The sequence below is a fragment of the Larus michahellis genome, chromosome 1 (genome assembly GCF_964199755.1).
Source record: "Larus michahellis chromosome 1, bLarMic1.1, whole genome shotgun sequence".
In the NCBI taxonomy this organism is placed as follows: domain Eukaryota; kingdom Metazoa; phylum Chordata; class Aves; order Charadriiformes; family Laridae; genus Larus; species Larus michahellis.
In genome coordinates, this window is record NC_133896.1 from 96148273 (window position 1) to 96166732 (window position 18460).

The following is an 18460-nucleotide window of genomic DNA, read 5'->3' on the forward strand; positions in this document are numbered from 1 at the left end:
GGGGAGGTGGCAGCCACATGCTGTCAATGACAGTGGAGCAGCTTTCATTGAAACGAGAGCTCTGCTGGGGCTGAGTCAGCCTGAGCCCATTGAAGAATCCCTGCTGCACCATGAACCTCTCTCCTCAACACAGGGCACTGCATAAAGCCACCATCTGTCCTAATGCAATGTGTGTTTTTAACAGCAGCAGGATCCACAGTGAATTTGTAATTTTTCATTTAATCCCCTTGGCATGGCTTGCTAGTTGTTGTTTTGCTTTCAGATAACGTAGCAAAAGGAAATTTCCTCCATGTTCTCTGTTGCTGGCCCTGATTTGGATCTGACATTCACACCATTTGGAAAGCAATGAGGGAGGGAGTCATTTTCCAGTTTCACTGCTTCTCTTTTTCGTAAGAGGCAGGCGCTGGGGGATTGCCATACCTGGATCACTGTGTTCAGGAGTGAGTTACTGGTCTAATAACAGAGTCTTTGGCATTGCCAAAGGAAGCTATTTCAGTAAAGCAGAGAATGGCAGTCATTGTACGCAGGGAAAGCAGTAAATTGCAGCATTGCTTGAAGAAAGAGCAGTGAGACCCTCCAGGCTGAACTGGTGGAGTAGCATTTTGCAGGAGCTGCTGTTTTTTAGCAGCAAGTCTCAGCTTTTGACTTAATGGGCCACAGGGCAGATTGTACACAGAAGAAATTGAATCTGGGATCATGGACTTAGTGAGCACGTACTCCCTGGTCTCCAAAGTCTTGCTTTCCAAGTGTTAGGTTCTCTCTTAAGGAATAATATCCTGTATCTCTGTTCATGTAACCTTTGGGAAGCAAAAATAAATGTTACGTATATTGCACAGGGAGTGGGGAAAAAAAAAAAGAAATCTTCACATGACCCAGATGTCTTCCCCCACATCAAAATATCTTGGCTGCAAAGTCTAATATTTTTTGTCATTCAGGCTGGGCAAAACTGCACTTCTGTCTTTCAGAATATGATAAGGCTCTCATGTCTAGCCAGCTTGGCTTGATACATTGAGCAGATACAGATGGCTTAAATTCTGCCTAAAGTCTTGCATTTCTCCATAGCTGGCTCTAGCCTTTCAAAAATCCATATCCAGAAGTGATTAACAAGGGCTTTTAGGTAAAATTGAGACTGTTCAAATTTGGCTCCTAGTCCCTGAATTTTGGATCTCAAGACCACTGCAGGTACAGGTCTACATCTTGGCTATTCCTACATACCTGGACAAAGTAACTGGGAAAGAAAAGGTTAGAGTGAGAGAAAGAAGCTGGGTTTGCTCCTATGTTTTTCAAAAAGTTTGGGGAATCCTCTAAAAACAAGGAGATACTAAAATGTTGTTAACAGGGATGATTCTTTTTTTTGAACGTCTGAAAAACACATAGTGATCACTATCATAGATTCATTATATTCTACCTCTCAGATAGTCTTTTTCATTAGTAGATCCCAGGCCTCAGCTGTAAAGTAATGCCCACATCTGCAAAAAGCTGAGCAGCCCATCTGTATTTGCAAGCTGGTATCTGCTGTTTCATCTCTGTTGCATAGCCTTGATATAGTTTCCATAGGTGGTTCCATGCCAGACTGCTGCAGCTGTGTCCAGACATCCTGGGTTCGTGTATTTATAAGCTTCTTTTGGCCTGCATAGGTTGTTTGCCTCATTTATTTTTCCTCCCCTTGCCCTGTTGGGTGCAGCAGAAAGCAAAAAGCTCTCTCCGCAGAAGCTGGGCCTTACGCTCTGGCTGCAGCAAGCCCTGGAGACAGTTTTCACTGCTCCATCGCCCAAGCCCGCCTTTTTGCCTGAGCTCTGGCTGTGTAAGCAGGGTGAGTTGACAGTCCCCTTTCCCAGGGACCCATGACACTTAAAGCAAAGTTATACACAGAGATACTGCAAAGATTCAGAAATCCCAAGAACTCTTTCCCTTTACCAGCACCGGTATGTACAGGGCATGGCAAAATAATACATGCCCCGCTACCTTTCCCTGCTGCCATCCGAGGACACTGTGATCCTGTGCCCATTACAGAAGTGCTGCCTTTCTGTTTTCACCGTCCTCAACAATATTCCTCTCCAAATGACCAAGGAAACAGTCTTGCTTTTATAATAACTGGTTCTCTCTGCACTATGTCCCCACTGCTGCCTCACCAGTTCAGGTGCTCTGTTTCTTTCTTGCTTCCCGCTTCCAGCCTTAGTTTTGAGGAGGAAAACTGGCTTGCCCTAGGCAGCAGCCAGTTGGTTTTCCTTTGTGCTCCATTTGAGAGGACACCATCAAAGATTAACAGGCTTCTTTTGTTATCATTGTTACCTCCTGTGAATTTTGGTTCAACTTAGATGCAGAAAACCCCAAAACAGGAAATAGAAAACATATAAACAAAAAAAGCCAGAGAAGGTATCAGAGCCTCTCATTAAAACAAAGCTTGAAGTTTGCCACTAATACTCGAGCCCCCAGTATCAAACAGAGTTCATAAGCTTCACACAGACAAATTACCCAAATGGTTGCTGCAACTGGCATGTGTGCACCTCATCATCCACTGACGCATGTATTATTTGATCTGGAATGCAAATATTGGTTCGCACTCCCAGAAACAGGAAAGTGTGTGCACAGTGGGTGCAAATGCAAATAGCATCCCTTGGAGAAATGACCATGAAGCTGCCTGTGGTCATGGAAACCACTTCTGTCTTCCCTCCCCTTCCAGCACAGTGGGACTGGAACAGTTTGTTCTCGCAGTAGCTGCCTTGTGCTCCTGTCTGAGAGCTCCTGTGAAGCCGAATGTGGCTAGCCTTTGTGCCTCGCTGTGCTTTCAGTGGCAGGCCACATACAGTTAACAGTCTTCCCCACACCCCACCGAAGCCCCTTCAAAGAGAAAATTAGATCAAAGTTTTATCAGTTCCGTGTGTTTGAGAGTAACACATGCCAGGATTAATAGTTCTCAATTTTTCAGAAATATTAAAATTTGCTCTCTATTGTCAGGACAATAAATCTTTTACCCTGCAAGTTCATCTTGCTCTGAGAACGACCGAGCGATTACTGACCCCAATTACACAATTAAATCTTTGAAATAATACTGTTTGATATTAAACAATTACATTTCTCATATGAAAATATCACCATTCTCTTGCCAGCTAAGAGGGTATTAATAATGCATCTACACAGATTCTATTGTGTGTTAATAATGAATGTCTACAAAACCTTATAGGATGTTAATACTGCATGTACCCGCAAAGCTCTATAGGATGCTAATATACACCCGCAAGGCCCTAGGAAATGCAAATAGTGAATCCAGAGCAAGGAAATGGTATTCCCTTCCATTCTAGTCTCCAATATTGCATTCTGCTCCAGGTAGAAGAACATCATAGGAAGACTTGAAGAAAACTTAGATTTGAGCAGCAGGAGTGCCCAGATGCTCAGGAGATTGATTTGAGGGACAAGGGAAACAGCTGTGTTTGGCTCATTGCGGGTTAAGGTGTGTGAGTGGTAAACATGAGAAGTCATGTTTGAGATCCACAAAGAACTGGTGGATTTTGGCACTGACCGTAGTGGGATTTGATTTGGAGAGCATGAGGATTTACACGGGACACATGGGTGTAATCAGAGATTAAAATGGAAATATGGAAGGTGTTGGTACGCTGAGCTAGAAAGTGGTACGAAACCCTCAATGTACCTGCAAAACACAAGTATGCCAAGCTATCTCTCTCCCTGGATGTAATAATTAAAAGCATCAAAATTGCACTGAGAAAGATGGAGACCCTCTGGAAGAACTCAGGTACTGAGATCTGCAACATGTGAAGTAAAACCTGAAAAGATGAAGTAGGAATCTTATTGCTGGCAATAGTTAAAACCAGTCTGGACTAGGGTGTAGGAAAAACACTGGAGCACCAGCACTCCACTGGTGCTGGCCTAGGTGACGTAAATGGTTACTTCTGCCTGTGCTGTCCCTGGTTGTGTCATGACAGGGTATACTTACAAATCCTGTTAAGAGTGAATGTTGGTTAACAAGTGTCCACAGAACTTTCACAGTAATATTTACCTTCCAGTTGCTCTGGGATGCTGAAATACGTGAGTTTTCATCTCTGAACTTGATATAAAAATAAGCAACTCCGCAGCATGTTGCTGGATGACAATGATGTGTCTCTACACTTCTCTGCCAGAAGCTAATAATTCAAACCTACAGAGCGGAGGTTACTTGGTAATTGCGGAAAGGTGTCCTTTACTGTTCACACTGGTTCTTGAGCACTGCAAGCAGAGAAATTTCTCTCTTTAGTGCCAAACAGCATTTTAAGTTGCATTGAAGGAAAAATCCCATACAAATTCGGTCTGGTCTTACAGAGCAGGCAGGCCTCTCCTGTCGCCACAGGGTGGGGTTCATTCCTGTGAGTGAGCCCGGCTGTATGGCACTTTCTGTTCCTCAAGTTTTTCATGGCAGCACACGTTGGAGCAAGCAGTGACTTGCTTGGCAGGGCATTTGGTCATGCCACTTGGCACGCTCAGCAGTGACAGTAACTCTTTCTGTTTGGATGGTGCTTACCCCAGTGCCCTGCGCTCCATGGGGGCTTCTGAGGCAGGCTGGCAAAGGCAGCACACAAAGACGATGTATTCAGTGCGCAGCACTGTTTGCATGAAAGAGGAGAACATAACCCCTGACCGGGAGAGTTGGAAAAGCAAAACAAACCAGAAAAAAAGCCCTAAACAAACCTTCAGACAGGTCCCCTAGGAACAGGCTAAGGCACTGTATAACAAAAGAACTATTTGCTTCAACCATCAAACACTTCTTTTGTGGTCTCTTCTGTGTGTATTGTAGTGAATATATTGACTGGCAGGAATGTTCATGGGAACAGTGAATTTTATGTAAATATTAGAGACTATTTGCAGGAAGCAAAATTTGAACTCATAAAAAGCAGTATTCTCTATGGAAGCCTGATCCTAAAGGTTACTCAGAAAACAGAAACATTCGATGGGATTTGCTGCATATATTTAACAAAAGTATATCTAACCCAGCTCCGATTTTGAATATCGACTATCTGGGGACAGTTTGTGGACAAACAATATGGTGAGAATTATTTACCGAGACAAGTCAGCAAATAATTGCAAATGACAAATAAATTTGAGAAAATTACAAACTGCTTGTGGACAATTCATGAACAGAAGCAAGGCAAAATTAATCAGATAAATTATTCACAATGAATGAATCTCTCAGCTCTAATTAAAACTCTGTAGGGTATTAATAATACATGCCCAGAGAACCACAAACAGAATCATATAACCAAAAGGATCCATCTGTGTCTGCATCACAGACCTTCCCATCCTATAACAGGGTGTTGCTGTTACCAGCGTCTCTCAGTACCTTTTTGTATTTGAATGTTGCTTCTGGTTGCAGCTGGTAAAAACCCTCTTCGCGCTCTGTGTGTGTGGTTAGTGTGGTAGGTTTCTCCACTGATGCTTGTGGTGCATGGCATCATTCCTTCCCCAGTTTTTTGTTGCTGCTTTTCCAGCCCTAGGAGAATTCCTGGGGAATATGCAAAGTATCACCAGCTTATCTGAAGTTGTTAAGGCTTTTCTTCCCTGAGTGTCACAAATGATTGTGGTTTTTTTTTTCTAAGATACAGGTAGGAGCAAAAACTTAAGGATTTAATCCTGAAAATGCTCAGGAATGGGAATCATGCTGGCTCCCTCAGCCCGGGGCTCCCCACACCAGCTCTGCCAGTGCCCCCCTCCTGCCCCACTGCACCTTGTGTTTCAGCTTGGGTCTCCCTGCAGGTGGGTCTGCCATGACCTGGTGTACGCTGCCGGCTTAGAGGAAGCTGTCTCCTCAGTGGGAGTGTTTTGAGGGGTGCAGTCACTGTATGTAGCAAGAGTTGCCAGGCGCAACCAGCAGAAGCTGATGGCAGTAGGCTGGGCTGTGAGCTGGGCGCCTGAACATCGGTCGTGCTGCATGTTTAAAAATTCCAGCAAAAGAAGGAAATTGGCTCTTTCCCCCTCCCCCACCTGTATAATTTAGCTCTGCTTTTAATATAACTGTGTCTTTGTACTCTGAGGAACTCCCCAAACCCATTCCCCCTACTCTGATTCCCTGCCTGACAGACGAGACCTAGTCAATCAGAAAATTGTTTAATACTTTTCCTTTTATTCCCAAGAGGTCTCCTGGCCTTCTGTGTTCTCATTCATCAGCCCCTTTTCTACCAGCCACCCCCACCCCTCATGCGTCTTTTATCTGCTTAAAACCAATCACTCTTCCCCTCTTCTTTTTTCACTTCACAAAAGGAATCAGAATTTAATAAGAGCAAGCTGCAAAATATCAGCATTAATCCTCTTGTCCTCATGGGGCTGGCGCCATAAGTCCCTGGGTCCCCTTATCGGCACCAAACTGTATTTCACCAGCTAGAACCCTTCTGATAGCATAAATACCTGCCATGCAGGTGTCTCCAGCTGACAAGATAACATGTTATCAATCAAACGTCCCCAATTTATGCAAAAAGCCCATCTTCCTTCTGTTTATTTCATCTCGTGTTGGATGGAGAGCTGGGGAAGGGAGGGGCTGAAAAATTAAATCTTTTCTGTTCCCATACACTTGAAGAGCCAAATGACACATCTACCTATAAGAAGCAAAGGCCTTTCTCTCCTGTAATTCACTTACTAGCAGTTGTGCAATGGTGTTGTTGCAGAAAAATGGGTAGGGAGTAATTGACTGTGGAATCCCATTAAGCTTTGTCATAATGCACAGTCCCAGAGTGGGCACTGCAGAAACACCTCCATCAAAATTACCTGCCGGAGGGAATGGTGGAGGGATGCTTCCACCTATGCGGAAGGCAAAAGATGCTGAGAGCACATCCTGCTCTTCACTGGCCAACTTAGCTGCCTGTTTCACTCATACACGAGGGCAGGGACTTGGCCTTGTCTCTGAGAACTGCAGGGCTGATCCAGACCTAAATTCACCTGTGCAAGTAGTCAAGGGACACTTTCCATGAGGGCTGTGGAGTGGGGTGGGGAGAGACACTTGGCTTTGGCAGTGGCAAGCTTTCATCTCAGGGTGATGTAGTGGGCTGAACCACAAGCGGAGGAGGGTGCCAGTGTCCTTCCAGGAGGCAGCTTGTGGGAGCCCTCTGTCCTAGCAGCTTGCATTCCTCCTGCAACAGCCCTCAAATGGCTGTGTCCTGCTGACGCTCACTGGGACTGCAGGCTGAGGAGGATTTGCTTCCATTTGTGACCCTTCTAGTTGCGTCCTCTGACACAATTCACTAATATCAACAGGGGAGGAATAGTATGGGTTGTGCATGAAATAGCTTTCTTTACTTCATTCTACAGGGCACAGTAGGACTGGGACTGATCTCAAGTGAAGGGAATGCAGCAGGGACATAGAGGTGCATGTAGGATCACTGGTTTTCTACCGTTTTAGTTATATTATCTACACTCCATAAGGTTAAACTGGTGCAGCCTCCGGGTCTGTAACAGGTATTGGTATCAAGATGCCTTGAACCAGTGTAGTTCGTTCTCTTCAGTTTAGGGAATTAAGCTTTAATAGTAAAAGGACCCAATACAGGTCTAACAGTTGTTTTGATTGAAGTGTCTGGTTAAGATTTCACTGACTCAAATAGTCAGACCTGTACAGAGTATTGAGTTGACCAGCTTGACCTACACTCTGAAGTCTGATCTCAGTGGTAGCTGTCATATACAGAGGACCAGTTTAAAAGTCCAAACCCTGCTAAAAAAAAAAAAAAAGAAAAAATGGGACTTTGTAAGCAAAGGAATGGTGATGCAGTGCCATTTCCATTCCTGGGAGGTGGCATTTTCTCTGCTCCACAGCACCTTCGGTTCACAGAGTGGCTGATGATGTGTGGGGAGGGAAATAAGCAGCAAGAGCAAATGACCTCAGAAGCAGCAAAGAGCCTGGTTTCCATTGCAAATGCCCTTATTAGGATGGAAAAAGGTAGGAACAAAAAAAAAAAAAAAAGGCAGAAAGTACAAGGCAGAAAAATGCCTAGAAAAGACGTCTTCAGCTGTTTCCACACCAGCTTCCGCTGCTCCTCAAAGGGGTTGTGGTTCCTTAAACATATATTTAACCCTGTCCTCACAAGTGTTTTCTATTCCTTAATAAAGGCAGGTTTTAAAAACAACAGTGAATCCAGGTGAATCACACTGCAGTATTTATCTTGGTCTCTAATCTGTACTTGATTTGTAATGTGGTTGGAATAGGGGCTGTATCTGTGGTCTTTGTGTGTGTAATACTTATCATAGTGGATTTCTGTTCTGCAAATACAGCTCCTGTGTGCTGCCTCTGTACAAAAAATCAGAGATAATAATAAATCACAGACAGGTCTGATTCTGGGAAGACCAGTTGTATGGGAGAGGAAAAGAACAGTGGTTGTTAAACCAAATCATAGATGTTCCTGTAGAGTCTTAAAGTCATCGTCTCCTTTCAGTGTCTGCCCTTGCTACTTATTAAAAAGTAAAATGACTCCTTTAGGATGAAGGCTTGTTCTGCTGTTGCTGAAGATCCCAGCTTTTAAACTCTGGGGACAGGTGTGGTATCTGCCATCACTCACAGAGCTCGGAAATCAAAATGCTTGGCCTGTTATGTCAGTGAGAGCGTCTGCCTCACCCTGACAAAGGATTCAGTTGACTGGTGGACTAGCTATAATGAATTAGCTAGCTGAGCCAGTGTCCCTTTCCTCCCTCATCAAGGGTAATTCGCATTCTGTACCAACCTGGTCCCTCTAGCCACAGGAGTCCCCACCTTTGTACTGAGGTGCTATCAGGAGACCAGCTCTATCCCCAGACCCTCCAATTTTCAGTGTTACAACTGATGTCACTTGCTAGACCTCTACCTCCTTTTTGCCCTTGGGACCTCTCCATGAAGACACCTGTCTTATTAGATTAGGACAGTTCCCTGTGGGGACATGGAGATGTATGGATCATGTCTACCACAGTTTCCATCTCCAAACTATGACACATCATCGATCAGCAACTTTCTGCTCTCATGTCTCCTCTCTCAGTCATTAATGACCTTGATGGACACTTTCCGCCGTAAAAGTGTATTGTACTGCCATGTTTTTACAGCGCTGAAAAACATGCCTGTGATGCCATCAGAAGCCTCCTCTTTCTTCTCCAGCACTAAGATTTTTGCTATATCCACAGTGATAGAGAACATTAGCATGAATGAACGTGGTAGAGGGCTATAAAGTTTTTATTATCGCAATTTTAGGCTGTTCATCTTATGAGTGGCAAACTAACTCCTTGGGAGGGAAGTGCTTTGGGAAGCACTCTTTGGGCAGTTTGGTGAGGAATCCCAGTAGGGACAGAAGAGAGGAAGGACAAGAGAATTCGTGTTGTTCATAAAAGCGGAATAAAGGTGGTTTGCCATAATCCACCCTCAGCTACACTCAGGTAGTGTGAAATTGTTGTCTTGAACTGGCCTGCCCTGGTATAATGGAGAACAGTATTTAGCCTCTTATACGTGCTAGTTTGGGACTGGATAATGTGATTAATAAAAAGCTGCTTGCACAATACCCAGCACAGCTGCCATGGCACATGTACATGTTCTGGACTTGTGGATGAACAGACTCGAATGCGTAAGCACTTTTCTTGTATTTACTCCCCTTGGCCCTCCTCCCCCTTTAAAAAAGACAATTTCTGTGCATCTTTCTCTGGTCTCTGGACTGTGACTTTTAGACAGGTTTGGATAAGTCTGTGTGGGTGTGGGTTGTTTTGTCACTTATTACCAGGGCACTGCAGAGCTCTCTGAGTTTAAATTTATGTGTTCCGGCTTTTATTGCCGTGCCACTTGGCTCTTTTGAATTATCTCAGTCACCAAATGAATTTTATAGTCCATTGGGGGCTGTCCATGCTTGTTAAGGTGATATTTCCATCTCCAGCATGCCGTGGAATCTCATCCGCCACGCAGTGATCACTTCTACCCGCCAGCTGCCTATCGCTTCTTCAAGAAACATCTCCGCTCCTTGGAGACTCATGCAGTTATGGGATTGGTTGTGTGGGGGGGTTTCTGGAAAAACATCCAACTCACAGTGGACAACGGGACATAACTTTTGCTCAGGAAAGAGGTGAAATAGATGCTGTTGCAATGTTGGGTTGTGCCAGCTGTCACGCTGTCTCTGTTTGGTGCGGAGAACCAGCAAGCTATGGCTTTTGGGTACTGTGCACCCCTGGGCCCTGCTTCAAGGGTTTTAAGCACATCCCCAGTAAAGAGGAATTATCAAGCAGGGGAGTTGACACCATGGTAGGTGACTACAGAAATGGCAGGGACCTGGGCATATGCAAGGCTGCAGCTGCAGGAACCACGACTCCATTGCAACCTGGTGTTCCCTGTGATCCCAATGGTGCCGAGCCCGTTCACCTGGGCCTGACTGGGCAAAAGGATGTTTGACTCTCTATAGGGTTTCTCATGGCACAGGCCCTAAGGGTTTGGCTCTAGTGAAGACTCCGTCTCTGTGCAGAGCTGCTTCCTGTGCTTTTGTGACAAGGACACCAGTATGGTGCTCCATCATGGTGCAGACAGACACTGAGACCAGACTTGGACTTTTCTTGCTTTTTTTCTCTTCTTCCTGATGCCACCCTTTTGTTCTGCATTAAACTGACCCATTTCCCTCTTCCAGAGGGGGTTCTCATTTTGCGAATGGCTCCCCAGTGTCGCTTTACTGAAGCTGTCAAAATTTTGGGAGCATTTTGGAGAGAGTTCCCCATGCCCTGCATCAGGTCTCATACTGCAGCAGATCTGCACAGTGGCAGAAGTGGGAGAGGACATGAGGAATTTATCACTCTGCAGTGATGAATGCTCGGGACTTGATATGGTGCTGCAGTGTGAGGAGTAGTCCAAGGACAGATAGCTTATACTCCTAGCAGGGATCACAAAAGTCTCCCTCTCCAGCTCTGTGTCCAGAAGTACAGCATCATCTTCCCTCTTTCCCGGGAGACTTTACCTCTTCCCAGTGTTCCTCTTAGGAGCCCTACAGACATGTTTGGCATTGCGGTTTAGATGTCTCAAGACGACCGTCTCTGTCTTGGAACCTCTTACCTCTTTTGCTTCGGACCACTACCAAAAAGCAATTTTATCCCCTTTGTGCCCCTTGCTGGCTTGGCTGGTCAGCAGCCCATGTATTTCTGCAGTCCTGAGAGCTTGCAGCTAGAGAGATCGGCTCTGTTTTTCAGCCGCAGTATGTCATCCATCACATAGGCAAGATACTGGTTGTTCTTCAGATGATCTGGGGTGCTTACGCTTTTTCCCTGATTCCCTGAGCATAGCTCCTGTAGGAATAAACCTCTGAAAGGTAACTTGCTAGCTTCTTTTTCCTGTGCAAAAGGCTCCTGATGGTATTTCTCCATGACTCTCTCCTGGACTTAATGTGATGTTGTTTCCTTTCTCCGCTCCTCCTCTGTAAACTACTAATCAATGATATATTGCAGCTGTTTCCACGATTCATTTTCTTAAGCCTGTCGTAAGGCTAATTGGTTTTCAGTCTAAGTCCTGGATCTTGCAAATTACTATGTATGGGCACTTTGCAGGATCTGGGCCCCAAATTTTCATTCTCCACTGTCATTAGCTGTGTTAGAGTCTCTGTTAATCCCTATCCAGCTAACTGTCTTCATACAGCAATTTAACTGCTTCATATTAACCTGGCATTCCTCTTCCTGTGGCGCTGTGCTGTGTTCCTATGCCACCCTTGTAGCAGCCATTGTGTCTCTCCTACTGAGTGCAAATAAAAGCAAATTATAAACAAAATAAAGCGTAGAGTTATGCATTTCCTCCTTTTCCTCTCCTTCAGTCCCTCAAAAAAAAAAAAAAAAAGAGATTCCTGTAAGGAGTTATCATGTCCATCATTTAACTAAACTGTACATATCTAGCGTTTTTAATCTCCCCTCGTAAATCAATCCCTCCAGGCCCTTATCTAGTTCAGCCGTCTGGAAATTAAAAAAATAAAATAGAGCTCACAATAGGAAGAAGTCTGAAATGTCTTTTTGGGGGAGAGAGAGGAGCAGGGAAGGGACTGAGTGGCAGCAAATAATACTTGATATTTTATAACCCTTCCATCTAAGGATCTCAATGTACTTTGCAAACAGGAGTGAATTAAGGGTCACTGTGTCCCCCATGAGGCTGGGAAGTCTTGTCACAAATCTGTGTCAGCCAGCCCTTGTCTTTATGAAGCACGTGCAGCTGTTGGAATCGCTCAGCCACTGCAGGGATAGAAGTCATTTCTTCCTGCTGCAGGAAATTAGCTTCTGCGTGTTTCAGTTGGAGGTGGAGAGGAGAGTTCCCATTAGGAGCAGAAGGCCTGTGAAAGAGATGAAAAATTCTGACCCCTTTTAATAAAGGTAACTGGATTAAATGTGAATGCGTTATAAATGCTCTATATTTTAGAGGCAGGGAAGTTCAGGCATGGAAAGACAAAGTGTCCAGCATCATGCAGCAAACTAGAGACAGAATGAGGGAATCTTCATCAGTTGCTTTGACTGCAGAACAATCCCTTCTGCAAGTAGCAGCAAGTTTTTCTTACTTGTGGCCAGCAGCATGAAATTTGGGCTCTACAGCTAGGGATTCGATTGAATGGTTTTATCAGAAACTCCAGATTTGCTTACAGGCACCAAGGGAACAGTCTTTCTCAGGAGATTTCCACTGCTTCCCGCTTTAAAGAAGATTGTTTTCAAGGAAGACAAGAGCAGCTGTCTTTCTGGTGGTATCTTGGCATTCCACACCGGGTGCCCCCAGCTCCAGGAAAGCACACTGGCCTGCCCTGAGATGAGATAGCAGAAGGTACCAGGGTTTTTTTAAGTTTGGCTGAATTTCTGAATCTAGGCTTGCATTTGTTCTTCTCTTACCCTTACTGCTCCAACCCATCCCCAGTAATTATCTCTCAGATTCATCCTTTCCCTCCACCCTGATTCTCCTTAACTGCTCGTTCAGATTAGGAAACATCCTTTCAGTCTCTCTCTCTCTCATCCTCATTAAATCTTCTTTTTATTTTTTTCTTTATCTTCATCTCCTCCTTCCTAGACTGTCACTAAATTAAAAAAGAAAAAAAGTGAAGAAAAGCTCTTTAATGTGTTTTAAAAAATCTCTTTGAAAATGATACCGTCTGTGTTGCTTCTGTCTGTGTCTCTCTTGCTGTAAATATATATTTATTTATTTTTACAGACTAAACTAAAAATTGGCTTATTGATAAAAGCCACAGTGGCTGCTGTTCGCTGATGATTAGGTGCAAAGAAGAGCTTTTCCCTGTTAAGATGGGTAAATATGCAAAAGATGTTATTTAACTTGAAAGGACAGGCTGAGAATGTGCATTCCTCCTCCCTCCAACACGCCGTGTCACAGGCACAGATGTCCAGGAAAAAGACTGGACTAGAATCCAAAGATAAAAGCAGACTTTACCCACAAATGTGCACTTAACCCCAGGCACTGATTCCAGAAACTGCTGACGTCTCGAGGCCCTTGAGAAATGTTCTGGTTGCTAGCAGACTGCAAATTGCAGCATCTCAACCCTCATGGCTTCCATTAGTCAGCCCTAGATAGGAAATGGTACAGAAGAGCAGCTTCTTACCCAATGGGAGCAGGAATGGGATGTTCTCTTTCAAAAAGAAAAAGAGAACAGTAGCACTTTGCTGGTTTGAAATACATGAGGACCCAGACCAAAACACCTCCTCAACCTACCCTTAGGTTTGGAAAATTTGTCATCTGGATCCATGTGCTAGTAGATGTTAAAGTCAGAAAAGACCACTAACTCATCTTGGCTCTGATCTAATGTTACTTTGATATGAGCACTCCTGTCCACGCTATTGTTGCTGTAGCTATCTATCTCAAGTACTAAGAGGAATGAAACTGCAGCAGTCTAGGCTTCACTGTTGGCCACATGCGTCTATCCAGAGCTGTATGCCTTTGGCAAGTAAAACTTAGGCCCTTGCAGCTTTAGAGCTGTTGACAAACAAGACAAGGTAGCTTGCTACAGTCACGCTCCTGATATTGGTAATGGGGTGGTAACTCCTGATAGTGGAGATCCAGACCATCTGTGCAATCCAGTTTAGCCAACTGCCTGGGCATTGACATGAAAGAGCTGGGTTTGACGGCCACATGTAGAATCACAGAAGTGCTGGTTGGAGAGGACTACTCGTTGGGCCTCCAGTCTGCAGTCTAAGCTCCTGCTTGAAGCCAGACATCTTCCAGGAGCCAGTGTGTCAAGATCAAAAGGGCTACATCTCAGTGGGTTCATTTCCTCTTCTCCCAACTTCCCCTGCCTCGTGGCTGCCTCCTTGCCACTCTGCCAACACCAGGGCAGCCTTGGCTGCCTATCCAACTCTCAGTTGCAGAGGCACACGAGGTGGCAATGTTACAGAGCCAGTGTGAATCAAGATAAGCTTATTCACTTAGGGCTTCTCTGTTCATCTATAACATGCTTGTGACTAATGAGTGAAACCTGCTTCAGACATTGGGGACCACTGCCGCGGAAGGCAAGAATGCACTGTATAGCGTGAATGTCTCCGTCTCTGTGTAAAGACCCTACTGTGGAACATGTGCAGGCTACTGGGAGAAAGAAGAAAGTCTCTGGATAGTTAGGAAGCACGATAACCTCTTACTCTTCCAGTCAGTCCATCATCTCCCCCACCACCTGGCTGGAGAGTCCATGCCACAAATGAAAGGGTACCTCAGGTCTTTCCTGGTAGAATACCTGGCACAGGCCCAGGAGAACATTCCTGCCCAGGGGAAGCAGTGGTGGACATCTCCTGTCCAGCATGAGCTTGAACAGGGAAGAAAGTGATGAAGTAGAAAAAAAGGAAAGAATAACTAAAAATTGATAAAATCAAGAACTCAAACAGAAAAAGCGAAGTAGGACAAAGATGGAGGACAGATGGCAGAAACAGGAAAGTCAGTACAAGTTCTCCTCAAGAGTTGGTGTATTGGGTTTGCGTTTGGTAGGTTTTGGTAGCAGGTTTTGGTAGCACAGGGGCTACAGGGGTGGCTTCTGTGAGAAACTGCTAGAAACTTCCCCCATGTCCGATAAAGCCAATGCCTGATGGCTCCAAGACGAGCCTGCACTGGCCAAGGCCAAGGGCATCAGCAACAGTGGTAGCACCTCTGGGATAACATATTTAAGAAGAGGGGGAAATAAACCTGCAGGACAGCAAGAGCTCCTGCACAACCAGGAGAAAGGAGCGAGAGAAACAACTCTGCAGACACCAAGGTTAGTGAAGAAGGAGGGGGAGGAGGTGCTCCAGGTGCCAGAGCAGAGATTCCCCTACAGCCCATGCTGAGGCAGGCTGTTCTTCTGCAGCTCATGGAGGTTAATGGTAGAGCAGATATCCACCTGCAGCCCATGGAGGACCCCACGCTGGAGCAGGTGGATGTCTGGCAGAGGCTGTGGCCCCATGGGAAGCCCATGCTGGAGCAGGCTCCTGGCAGGACCTGGAGCAGGTTTACTGGCAAGACTGGTCACCCCACAGGGGACCCACTGTGAAACAGTGTGTTCCTGAAGGACTGCACCCTGTGGAAAGGACACAGTTCATGAAGAACTGTAGCCCATGGGAAGGACTCATATTGGAGAAGTTAATGGAGGACTGTCTCCCATAGGAGGGACTCGATGCTGGAGCAGGGGAAGAGTGTGAGGGGTCCTACCCGTGAGGAGGGAGGAGTATAATAATACAAACTGGTATTGCTGCATGGATCCAAGGAACTCTGTGGTCCCTTTTAGTTTACCTTTCATAGTGACTAAGGCTGGGTTCTCCAACAACAGCAGCAACAAAATGTTGCTAAGAATCCAGCAAAGGTGCACATAGAGCAGGGGAGGAGGGTTTCTGCCAGCCCTGTGACCTGAAAGCCCTGAGCATATCAGTCTGCAGGTTAAGCCATATCATTAAGAAGTTGCCTTTGGCTTTCTCATTTCCGTGTGATTCTGCCTTTCAGCTGCACCTTGCTACCTTGGTACATTAAGTGAGGGCGATACCCTGTACCTTGGTGTCTAGAGTTGCCACTCCCCAAAAAAACCATGAGGCTCAGTGACAACATGCATGCCAACAGTAGGGACCCGTTAACATCGTGTGTCTCAGAGACACCGCAGGCATATGCCAGATCATTCTCTATAGTCTTCTTCAGTGTTTATTCACTAATTGTGATCCACTGCTCCCATAGAGCACTTTGTTTTTGATGACTTGTGTAAGTGGCGCATTTATTCCCAGATAAGGTTTGAGAGTAAGAACAAATCTCGTTTATTCTGATAAAGTGAAAATTAAAACAGTGGGCTGCACTATTGGAAACAAGAGTTATGCAAAATGAGACCGTAAAATGCACTGTCAGTTATCTATGTGACACTCTCGCTCCCTTCCCAGCTCTTCCTTCAAGAGCTCTCTCGTAGCCTGTGGCTCCTGCACTGCTATGACTGCAGGAGGGGTGCCAGGAGTTATTCTTCCTGAGCGAATAGCACATGTGGCATGCTGCCTTCCAGGATATACTCTTTCCTTGTCAAGGAACCATGGAGTGAAAGTGCCTTTTCAAAGCAGCTCCTGACCCCACTGTTCTTACTAGTTTTTTACCTAGAAAAGGATTGTGTACACTAGTATAGGTCTTTTGCTTCCTGATATGCTGTTCAGAGGATTTCTGTTTGGAGCAGCCTGTTCAAGGTTTGATGACTTCTTGTAAGAAAGGCAAATGCATCGTTCTCAGGTTTGCATCTCCAACACAAACATTAGGCCCTGCACTTTCTTTAATGCAGGCAGTTGGGAAGATGGGGTCCTCTAGGGCTCACCTAGATCCAAGCAGGGCTGTCGAACAGTAAGATGGTGGGACGATTGACGGTTGAGCTGGAGAGTAGACAGCAGTCCTCGTATGGGGGGGGATGTGATGCCTCTGTGCCATCACCCAGTAGAGAGGGACACCAGGAAGGATTCCTTTTGGGTTGCTCACAAAGTCATTCTGTAACAGAGGTTAAAAAAAGATGTTTTTTAAGAAGGAGCACCCTCCTATGAGGACAGGCTGAGAGAGTTGGGGCTGTTCAGCCTGGAGAAGAGAAGGCTCCAGGGAGACCTTATAGCGGCCTTCCAGTGCCTAAAGGGGGCCTGCAGGAAAGATGGGGAGGGACTCTTTATCAGGGAGTGTAGTGATAGGATGAGGGGTAACAATTTTAATCTGAAAGAGGGGAAATTTAGATTAGTTATTAGGAAGAAATTCTTTACTGTGAGGGTGGTGAGGCACTGGAACAGGTTGCCCAGAGAAGTTGTGGATGCCCCTTCCCTGGAAGTGTCCAAGGCCAGGCTGGATGGGGCTTTGAGCAGCCTGGTTTGGTGGGAGGTGTCCCTGCCCATGGCAGGGGGTTGGAACTGGGTGATCTTTAAGGTCCTTTCCAACCCAAACCATTCTATGACGCTGTGATTCTTAGATGACTATGGACTCTTCCTGCCCCTGACTCTGCTGTCTGGCTTTTTTTGGTGAGTTGTCGCTCTTCATACTCTTTTGCTATCTTGCATATTCAGATGGGAGTTGCTAACTACGATAGTCTCTTCCCCCAGGTGCTTGCACAGGACCCAGCATTCTGGGGCCTTGGCACTACAGAGGCCTATGAGCCTAAAAACAGCCAAGCATGGACGCTGGGATTTTGTTGGGGAGAAGTTCAGATCACAGTGTTATGAGCAAGGGAGGCTTCCAAGCTTCCTCAGACCTGGAATGTGATCAATTAAATATGAAAAAATGTTTAATTAAACTAACATGAAAAAGCCTGAAAGGGTCATGAAAACTGAAGGCGACGATGCCAGTTCCTCATGGCATATGGTAGAACAGCCGCTCTCCCCTTGCTACAAACGCAGGACTGTCACTTCAGAGGGACGTACAGCCCTTTCATTTCTCCGGCTGTCACCATGGCAGCAGAGGTACCATCCTGGGAGCTGCCATCCCTACTGTCACCCTCCCTTTATGAACACGAGTAAGGGCAACCTACCTCAGCAGACCTGATTTCACCTGGGGAAGGCAAAGAGAGAGAAGTTACCCATTTTTCCACTGTTGGAGCCTGGCCGCTTGGCAGAGGACAGCAGCGTGCTGGGGCTGGCCATGGGGGTAGAGGTGTAGAGCTGTCACTTGCTGTGAAGGCTTTGGGGGCCCCTCTGCTACGTGCCACTGGGTTTGGAGCACTTTATTATTTTATCAAAGAGAATTTATATCGAACATCTAAACTGCTTAAAAAACAGAGAAGTCTTGATGTTTTCTGTGTGGCTGTTTGATGTGGGAGCGTTTCAAGGGGCACGTAGCCCTGGTTTTCCACCTTGCGCTGCACAAGTCCTCGGGCTTGGTTGGGCAGGGGAACCCAAGGGTTGTCATGGGCAGCAGGTCTGTACTGCAACCATCAGCGGGAGGGACGGGGAGTGCTTTCAGTTGTCAGAAAGGATGAGTGATTGAGTAAAGGCTTCTTTAGATCTCTTAAAGGATCATGGTGAACTCCTTCCCATGGGAAGACATTATGAAAGCTAGCTTGAGCATTGAGTTAGGGAGCCTGGC

The 18460-nt window shown here is 45.7% G+C and overlaps 1 protein-coding gene across 4 annotated transcripts in view; it reads left to right on the forward strand.

Moving 5' to 3' along the window:
- LSAMP (limbic system associated membrane protein) overlaps positions 1–18460 on the forward strand; it is a 1022146-nt gene that overhangs the window by 613681 nt on the left and 390005 nt on the right. The window lies entirely within an intron of this gene.